This window comes from Scomber japonicus, chromosome 4 (genome assembly GCF_027409825.1).
Source record: "Scomber japonicus isolate fScoJap1 chromosome 4, fScoJap1.pri, whole genome shotgun sequence".
NCBI lineage: Eukaryota > Metazoa > Chordata > Actinopteri > Scombriformes > Scombridae > Scomber > Scomber japonicus.
Genome location: NC_070581.1, coordinates 4,200,805 through 4,211,821, shown reverse-complemented (window position 1 = coordinate 4,211,821; position 11,017 = coordinate 4,200,805).

Here is an 11,017-nt window from a genome sequence, read left to right as displayed (position 1 = left end):
TGAATTGTAGCGGAACTTTAAAATCTATTCTATAGCTGACTGGGAGCCAGTGTAAAGACTTTAGAACTGGAGTAATGTGCTCTGATCTCTTTGTTCTGGTTAAAACTCGAGCTGCAGCGTTCTGAATGAGCTGCAACTGTTTAATGCTTTTTTGTGGGAGTCCAGTCAGAAGACCGTTGCAGTAGTCGAGTCTACTTGAGATGAAAGCATGAATCAACTTCTCCTGGTCTGTTTGAGACATAAAACCCTTCACTCCGGATATGTTCTTAAGCTGATAGAAGGCTGTTTTGGTGATTGAGTTGATATGACTGCTGAAGGTCAGATCTGAGTCTATCAGCATGCCAAGGTTTCGTACTTGGTCCCTAGTTTTTAGAGAGAGTGACTCGAGATGTTTACTGACAGCAATCCTCTTCTCTTTATTGCCAAAAACAATGACCTCAGTTTTGTCCTGATTTAATTGAAGGAAATTTTGGTTCATCCAATTAGTTACTTGCTCTAAACAGTGACACAATGACTGTATTGGACTGTAGTCATCTGGGGACAGTGCTAGGTATATCTGTGTGTCATCTGCATAACTGTGATAGTCTACATTAGAGTTCTGCAGAATTTTGTCAGACCTGGACGTAAATGAGGACTCAGATGCAGAGGTAGGAATAAGGCGGACTTTTATTGGTTCCAACCTCCTTGACAGAGTGACAAAATAACAGGCTAGAAAAAACTTAACTCTATCAAGGCAGGGATCTAGGGAGAAAATAAACAGGGAGAATATCTTCTTAATAAAACAAAACCACTCCTAACGAGGAGGGAAAAAAGGCCTAAAAAACTAAGGACTAAAACAACAGAAAATCACTCCACTAGGAGGTAAACAAAAAAGCCACAACTAGGAAAACAAAACACTGGAGGAACCAAAACTCAGTTCACAAAAGAGAAAATAAAACAGAAAATCGGAGGCTCTACAAAACTCTAAGAAACTACTACTCTTAATCTATGAAAAAATACAAACAAAAGATCACTCGCAAGGAGGCAAAGAACACAGGCTTACTTTTTTTTTTTTTTTTACAAATATTTTTATTGACTTTTTTCAATTACAGTACAAAGACACAAAACAAAACAAAACAAAACAAGGCACATCAACACGTACAAATAGGCACTTGAAGATATACCAAATGTGGAGATTTAAGTGGTACATTTTACCGTTGTGGTAACTGACTGATTCTCATCATGGCGTTTAAGGAAAAGAAAAGGATAACACTAATGAGTGACCAACATGTACATACACAGATGTAAACACATTGTGTACTTATAGAACGCTCCCACAATCCAAAATGCTATCAGTAATCTTATTAAAAATAAACAAAAAATTACATGTATAAAAATAAAATAAAAAATATATAATACAACAGTAGACTACAAAGCTGCAATAAAGTCGTCCCCCCTCAGAAACTGCATAAATGAGCCCCAAATCTTCTCAAAAGTGTTATATTTCCCTTTAACAACATATGTAAGTTTCTCTAAAGCAAGGCATTGCAGTAATCCCTCAACCCAACTCTGCCTACTTGGTCTGTGAACAGATTTCCATGACAGTGCAATTTTATGTTTAGCTTCAAGAAGACAAAATACAACCATCTTCTTCCTGCTATTGTTCAATGTACAGCTCGCAGGGAAACACCCAAAAATACAAAGTTTGGGACAAAGAGGAAGTTGCTCATTGATGAACAGAGATATAATTGTAATAATCTCTTTCCAAAATTCTTGAATGAGGGTACATTCCCAGAGGCAGTGAAACAAGCTACCCTTCTGTGTACCACACTTGACACAGGTATCTGGTGTATTAGGGTAAATGCGGTGTAGTAACTCTGGTGTAATATATGTTCTCATCACCCATTTATACTGTAGGAGTTTGAACCTTGTGTTTATTGTTTGTACTTGGCACTGGTAACATATATCCTGCCATTCTTCTACAGTGATTCCTTCAGTAAGATCTGAACACCATGCTAATCTTTTATCCTCTGAGGATTCTTTTGATGCAGCTATGATAATCTGATAGAATTTTGAGATTAGTCCAGCTGTTCCATAATGGTTCAAAACTGTGTTTTCTAAAGAATTTGGACCAGGAAGGTTTACAGAATTCTGTGTCTTTGTTATGAAACTTCTTATCTGAAGATACTTGAAAAAATGTTTAGAATCAATGCTAAACTTTTGCTTAACCTCATTAAAACTTAAAAGAGTGTCATTCTCGTACAGGTCTGAAATTTTACTAATACCTCTGTCTGCCCATAACTTGAAACCAAGGTCATTAGTACCTGGTGTGAAATTTCTGTTCCCCCAAATAGGAGAAAACTGGGATAAAGGAGCATTTTCCCCAAGATAACTTAACACCTCATGTCATACTATCAGTGTGTTTCTAACAAAGGGGTTTGCAGTGTGTTTTTTCAGAGCGGATACATTTGCTGAATAAAGGTAGAGGTATAAGGGGATTTTGGAAGTTGTGAATTCCTCCATCTTTACCCATTGCAACGGTGACTGGTGTTCAAACCAACATGAGGCTGCCCGTAGTTGGGCTGCCCAATAGTATCCCTGGAGGTAAGGGAGCTTTAACCCACCTCTGTCATATGGTAAATACAACAAGGTCATGCGCAGTCTTGAGCGTCTACTGTTCCAAATGTAATTACAAAAAAGTTGTTTCATTTTAACAAAGAAATTAGAAGGGGGAGCAAGTGGGATGGTTTGAAAAAGATATAGGAACTTAGGAAGAACATTCATCTTTAGAACATTAATACGTCCAATCATAGAAAGTGGTAAAGATTTCCATCTGTTAATAGACTCTACTACCGACTCAACGACAGGGTTGTAGTTAGCAGGTACCATGGATTTTATTGAAGGTGTGATTTTAACACCAAGGTATGTAAAGCTATCCACAATATTCCTAAAAGGTGTACATAGCGGAGGACTCAATCTCTCAGATCTTTTCAGAAAAAGGATTGTAGACTTAGAAGCATTTACCTTATACCCCGAGAAGCTCCCATATTTTTCTATTAAAGTCAATAGAGTAGGTATAGATTGTTTCAAGTCTGTCAGAAATAGAACTATGTCATCGGCAAATAATCCTATTTTATTCTCAATATTATTAATTTTGATACCAGTTATCTCACTGTTGCTTCTAATCGTAATTGCTAGAGGTTCAATGGCTAGGACGAAAAGAAGAGGGGATAAAGGACATCCCTGCCTTGTACCTCTGGAGAGAGAGAACTGCTCTGAAACTCTATAGTTGGTCATCACTGAAGCCTTTGAGTCATGATATAAGATTTTAATCCAACTGAGGAAGTAGCCACCTATGCCAAAACGATCAAGCACTTCAATTCACTTCATTATACTGTGCTCTTAAAATGGCCAGTTTCTGTCTAATCTCTTTTGTATTATTAAGGTTAATTTCTGTCTTTCTTTGATATCTTTTTCTAACTCTATCAGTTTCAGGTTTTGTTTATTAGAGATGCTACTTGTATAACTGATCATTTGCCCACGTAAGTAGGCCTTGAATGCCTCCCACCTTGTAGACGCTGATGTTTGAGTAGTGTTCACTTCAAAAAAGACATCAATATTAGTTTCAACAAATTTGAAGAACTCATTATCATGTAGCCATCGCGGGCTTAATCGCTACATGGTTGGGCCCTTAGTAGCTGCTTCAACAGTGTAATTAACAAGTAGTAAAGCATGATCTGAAATGACAATACTTTTATACATTGTGTCATTCACGTTGGGTATCATACACTTAGAGATTAGGAAATAGTCTATGCGGGAAAAGGAGTTATGGGTAGCAGAGTAACATGAATATTCCCGTCTTGAAGGGTTCCTGTGCCTCCAGATATCACAAAGATTTAACTCTCCTATAAAGTGTTGTATTATTTTCCTACTCTGCATATGTGAGGTGTCCACGCCTAATGACTTATCCAGTGTTGGGTTGAGAGTACAGTTTGAAGTCCCCCGCCATACAAATGTGACCATGTAGTGTTGATAGAGTTAAAAACAAGTTATTATAAAACTGTGTATCATCACTATTAGGACCATATAAACATACCAAATTAATATCTTGATTTAATAAAGAGCCCTGGACAATAACAAATCTCCCTGTGTTGTCTCGTATGGTTTTATAAACCCGTAATGGAACAGATGAATGTACAAGTATTGCCACCACTCTTGCTTGAGAGGAGAATGAGGCAGATATGACCTGACCTGGCCATCTCCTTTTTAAAGGAATGTATTCGGTGGAAAGTAAATGGGTCTCTTGAATAAAAGCTATCTGTGTGTTTAGTTGTTTTAACCTAGATAATACTTGTTTTAATTTCACTATTTTCCTAAGTCCCCTAACGTTCCTTGAAATAATATTTATTTTAGTATATCCGCTCATGATGAAGTCAGTAAAAGCTTATTTGCAACCACCTTTTTAACCATGCCATGCACTGAAATTAACATTGTGCCTTCAGAACAAACAAACAGAACAGGAAATAACATAAGCCTCTCCCAAATGAGGCAATAACAAAATAGGCCTAGCCTAAACCCTGTGCGGTTAAACACGCACATCTCCCCTCCCTCCCACTGACTGGATCCCGATTAGACTGAAGTCTGATCCTCTAGAGGAGCAGTATAGCAACCAGCATTATGAAAAAAAACCAAAACAAAATAAACTACGTTAGGTCGGGCATGTTCCGACGAATGCATGTTAATGCGAATGTAAAATACAATGTTCAGTTGTGACCCAGTTTGATTAGAATATAGTTACAGTAGCCTACATGAGTGGACAGCATCCCAGATCAAGTGTCTATGCCATCCTTAATTTTAACTCGCCATCAGTTAAAGCTTACCATAACAGTCTGAGAGAACAGGTTAGAATAGACTATCATACCACTTAGACAGAGTTCTCCGATTGTAGCTCTTCAGCTGATGATCCTTGAGGTGCGTCATGGTTGTTGTTCGCCTTCTTCATCTTTCGGATGAATTCTTCAGCTTGGAGTGCAGAAGTGAAGTAGTGCCAGGTTTTGTTATGTAGAATTCGCAATTTAGCCGGGAACATAAATCCATACTCCTTACGCATTTGACGCAGACTTTGTTTTACTCCATCAAAAAGTTTTCTTTGTCTTAGCACTTCAGTGGAAAGATCTGGGAAAAACATGACACGGCTACGATCCACCATAATGTCACCTTTCAGACGCGCTGCTTTCATAACTCGGTCTCTGTCTCGATATGTCAGAAATTTCACCATGAGAATCCGTGGCCGTGGTACATCCGACCTCAGCTGTTCCTGTGTCTGCTGTTTCCCCAGCCTGTAGGCTTGTTCGATGGTTAACGGTTGCCCTGCTTCCATGTCAAGGGTCTTGGGTAGCCATGCCATTAAGAACGCACGCACATCTCCATTCTCCGACCCTTCAGGTAATCCAATCAGCCTTAGGTTGGACCGACGTTGTCGGTTTTCCAACTCGGTTCTCCAATCTGTGAGGTAAGTTTCTGGACCTGTTTTTGTGTGGTATCGGCTAGGGTCGTTAGTGAAGTTATCTGGTCCTCTGCTGTGCCAATGCGGGTTTCTGCCTCTGTGAGTCTTTCAGAAAATGTCACTATGACTTCTTTTATCTCTCGGTTGGATGAAATTACTTCATGTAGCTGTGTGGAGAAGTCATTTCTCAGGGATTGTATGGCTGTTAAGATCTGGCTCTCATTGCGGCTATCCTCTTGAGTTAGCATCTCGCTAGTTGCCTGGTCTTCATCCACGTGCAGAGTTTCAAAGTCTGTCTTTTTGTCGTCCTTAGGTCGGCCTTTCCCTCGACCTTTCGACATCGTGTGAAATGTATCTTAGGTCTATCAAATATTCTGGGTCACAATTCGCTCGATGTAGGTACAAAAGGTAGAAATATATAAATTTCGCCGGAGCCTAGCCCCACACGTCTACTCAGTTGCGTGTCATAACCGGAAACCAACACAGGCTTACTTGACGTGAAAATAACAAGGCTGAGGAATAACATTGACTGTGGAGACTGGCTGAGGTGCACGACAGAAACGAGACACTCTGGCACATGACAAAGGAAGACGCAGACTATAAAACACATGAGGGTAATGGGGAACAGGTGGACACAATCAGGAATCAGGGAAGACAATCAGACCGGTGACACATGAGGAAGGGCAAGTGACCTGAAACGAGAGGAGAGTTAATTTTCAAAATAAAACAGGAAGTCACGAGACAAAAACCCCAGGACAAGACAAACCTCACCGCGGTGTGACAAATTTGACCCAACGGCAGCATATATAGACTGAACAGAAGGGGTCCAAGAACTGACCCCTGAGGAACTCCACATGTCATAGCCACTCGATCAGATTCATAACTTCCAATGGTCACAAAATAACTCCACTCTTCCAAGTAGGACCTGAACCAGTCTAGGACTGTTCCACTGAGTCCTGCCCAAGTTTCCAACCTGTTCAACAGTATACAGTGATCCACAGTGTCAAACGCAGCACTGAGATCCAACAGAACCAGAACTGACACCTTGCCTGAGTCAGTGTTCAACCTTATGTCATTTAACACTCTAATAAGAGCTGTTTCTGTACTGTGGTTAGGTCGGAAGCCTGATTGAAATTTGTCAAAAAGGCCACTGGAGTTCAAGAAATTGCTGAGTTGATTAAAAACCACTTTCTCAACGATCTTGGCTATAAAAGGAAGATTTGAGATAGGTCTGTAGTTGGTTAACATGGAAGCATCCAGCGTTCTCTTTTTTAAGAGTGGCTTAATGGCAGCTACTTTTAGGGGTTTAGGAAACGTGCCTGATCGAAGTGAGCTATGTATTACTTGGACAGTGGTGCTGGAGGCAAAAATAATGCCACCCAGAGTAATTATGTCATCAGATAATGTTTTCCTAAGGTATTTGGGGCCAAACACAATAACTTCAGTTTTTTCTGAGTTTAGTAGCAGGAAGTTGCAGGTCATTCCAGGCCTTTATGTCCTTTATGTTTGTAGTTTTCTTAACTGGTTGCTTTCACCTGGCTTTATTGCAATTGAGTATTGTCTGCATAACAATGAAAATGTATTGAGGGTGAATAGTATTCGTCCAAGCACTGAACATCGTGTCTAACTTTTGTTTGCATGGAGGATTTATCATTAACATTTACAAACTGAAATCTATCAGATAAATATGATTTAAATCAGTTCAATGCTGTTCCTTTGATGCCAATTAAATGTTCAAGTCTCTGTAGCTGGATTTGATGATCAATGGTGTTGAACGCAGCACTAAGGTCTAACAGGACGAGGACAGAGAGAAGTCCATTGTCTGATGAAGTTAAGAGATAATTTGTAACTATTACCAGTGCTGTCTCTGTGCTATGATGAGCTCTAAATCGAGATTGAAAATCCTCAAATAAGCTGTTACTATGTAGAAAGTTACACAGCTGATTGGTGACTGCTTTCTCAAGGATCTTAGAGAGAAAGGGGAGGTTAGATATAGGTCTATAGTTGGCTAGAACTGAATCAAGAGTAGGCTTCTTAAGAAGCCTACTCTTGATTCAGAGGTTCAGAAGCTTAATTACAGCTAACTTAAAGGACTGTGGTACATATCCTGTCACTAAAGACGGAGCTAGCAGCAGAGTGCAAGAGGCTACGGGAGAAGACGTGCGATTTGGAGGCTCGGTCAAGACAAAATAATATACGTATAGTTGGCATACCAGAAAAGTCAGATTTCGTAGCAGAGCTGCTCCCAACACTCTTGGGAAAGAACAACTTTGTCAGGTATGGATTCCGACATCCTGCCACATTCATTGTCATGGAAAAGGAGAGAGGAGAAAACAAGACGTTTGAGACACCTGAAGCTGCGGAAAGCTACCTGTCTGCTACTGTTGACAACTGGCCTGCTGGACAATAGACCGATCTCTTACGACTACGAAGGAGGAAAGCGGAACGGTAGCCGGATACTTGTCAGACTTAACAGCATAATGTTTTGGGACTGTTCTGTTTAGAATATCAGCTAAAGAACATTTGATCTATGTAATTTCATTTATTTCATTGTGTTTTATTTAAATGATAATATTAAAAATTGCGCTACCGCCATCTACTGGCTGATTTTGGTTTAGCGGCTGGTGTTTTGTTAATGTTCAATAAAAAACTTTATACAAGAAGTAGGAGGAAAAGCGACAGAATAGCACACTGCCAGCTTCTAGTGATACCAGCTACTTCAGCAAACATCTCGTTCGAGTTGCATTGTCGGTATGTGTTTATATGTGAATTTATTGTCATCTGCTAACGTCTTAAGTGGCAAAGCATTACATTGCATGTTTATTAGTGACGTGTTTCATGTGTATTTCCCTTTAGACTACTATTTCTATTAGCCATGCTAGGATTTGCTTTATATGGCGTGCCACGCACAGATGTTGAATTGTTTATTTTATCATTTATGCATCTGAAGAAATGTAATACTCATGATTCTATTATTTGTTTATTTTCTTTTTAGTTTTACACTTTACTTCATCAATAAACCTGGCAAAAGACAATACCCAGAGTCTTGTTTGGAGTGGAGCATTTAGCTGCCTGTCAATATATGCATGGAACGCATTGAGGACAGAACGGGGACACTTTAATTTCATCGTTGAAATATATGTGAGGGGATCACTTATGGACTAATGGGGTGAGTGGGACGTGTACTGTGCTGTATAAACGGGATGAGGAATAACAACGTTGCATCAGGTGTAAGTAGACCGATGCGAACGTAAATGTTTTCACCTTTTTTGAGGGTTCAGGGAGCATGTCTCTTTGTTACAGATATTCTTGTTGGGATTAATTTCAACAGAGAGGTTTTGGATATGGTAGACTACATTGCAGATGATACAGAGAATATCAAATGAGTGATATGAGTAAGGCACGCAGGGACGGCACAATACGTTTGTGCAGCTGGAATGTACACGGGTTGAATAATCCAGTTAAAAGACAAGGTTTTTACCCGATGCCAAGCATTTACAAGCTGACATCCTTTTTCTTCAAGAGACCCATGTTAAACATACAGCAAGAGCACCTTTAAAACCAGTATGGGCAGCCCAAGTATATCAATCAAATTTCACTACAAAGACGAGGAGAGTGGCCATTATCATTAGGAAGCATTTTCCATTTATTCATAAACAAACTATATCGGACACAAATGGCAGATACATAATTGTCATTGGGGAAATAAATTCGGTTGACTAATTTGTATGGTCCGAATTATGATGGTCCTTTGTTTTAAAAAAAGTAATAGACAGTAATTCCTCACCCTATTTTGTCTAAAGTAATTATAGGTGGGGACTATAATTGTGTCCTGAATTCATTAAAAGATGCACATCCAAGTCACACTTTTAAAAGTAAATCAGCAGCGATGTTAAATAATTATCTAAACAATCTTAATTTGGTTGATGTATGGACACTGGATAAAGAATACTCCTTCTACTCAGCAGTGCACAAATCATACTCCAGAACTGATTATTTGTTATTGACTCCAGATTATTGCAGTTAGTGAAGGCTGTTGAATATCATAACAGACTAATATCTGACCATTCTCCCTTATCATTGGAGCTTAAGAGTAGACAAAGGCTCATACATTTGGCGATTTGATAATTCATTACTGAATGATAATTCATTTCATACATATATTAAAGAAAAATGTCCCTGTTTTTACAGAAAGTTATATCAGAGGGGATATCATATCCTTTCAGATAAGGAAAAAAAGAAGAAGAAAAAATAAGAATAATTGAAATCAAACGTCTAATTACAGATCTGGAGACAAATTATAAGTCAAAATTAGACCCATAATCGCTGAAGAAAATTATTTCACTTAAAAGTGAATATAATTCAATTCTTTCTAAAAAGACAATCAAAGTACTCAGGTTAAGCATTTTGAATTGTCAGATAAACCCCACAAATTACTTGCTCTAAAACATAGAAAATTGCAGATGACATGGGCTATACATAGGATCCAATCTAAAGATGGTACTACTTTAACCTTTGAATAGCTTTGAATAATCGTTTTGTTTAATTTTACGATGAAGTTTATAAATCAAAAGGAGAGCTAGATGATGCTGCATTAGATACGTTACTAACAAACACTGATCTTCCTAAGTTAAGTGGGGCTAGGAATTTCTTAGAAGGGGATATCAAATTGGAAGAGATAAATGAGGTGATCACTCAGTTGCCTAATAATAAATGTGCAGGACCAGATGGTTTTAGTGCTGAATTTTACAAGGCATTCCGTGTGACACACAGTCCCATATTGCTTCGCATGATCAATCATTCCATTCTCCGAGCAGAACTTCCACCAACATTATAAATGGTAAATGGACTGAACCTATATAGCACCTTTCTAGTCTTTACGACCACTCAAAGCGCTTTACATTACAACTCATTCACCCATTCGTACACTGATGGCAGGGGCTACCATGGGTAGCCCCTGCCATCAGTGTATGCTCTGTACAGTTCAAGCTTCTTCCGTGCCTTCTCTGACCTGTCAAGGAGTGTTGCTGACTGGATGGTTTCTGTTTCTCTGTGTTTCAGCTCCACCTTTTCGTTTTTTACCCGCATTCTCCATTTTGTAATTCTCATTCTGTTTTTCATGTGCTGGTGTGTTGTTGTTTCTCTCACTCTCTCTCTCTCATCATGACTGCTTGTCATGTGGGTGATTGGACGAGGGGGGGTCCAGAACATGCATGGGACCTGCCTCTGTCTAGTGTCTATAGTTTAAGGGAAATAGGCAGATAATTGTTATAAGTATGAACAGAGGCTAAGGGGGATGAGTATATAATTTAACCCGTACAACAAAGTTGGCTCCAAATCCAAACCTATGCAAGGCATCAAACAAAAAAACCCATTCCACCCGATCAAACATCCTCTCTGTGTCTAAAGATACAACAAGTTCAGATGTGTCTAAATCAAGCTCGGAATAAATAATGTTAAAAAGACAACGAGTATTGGAAAAGGGTTGCCTGCCTTGCATGAATCCAGTTCGATCAGTTGAAATCAGGGATG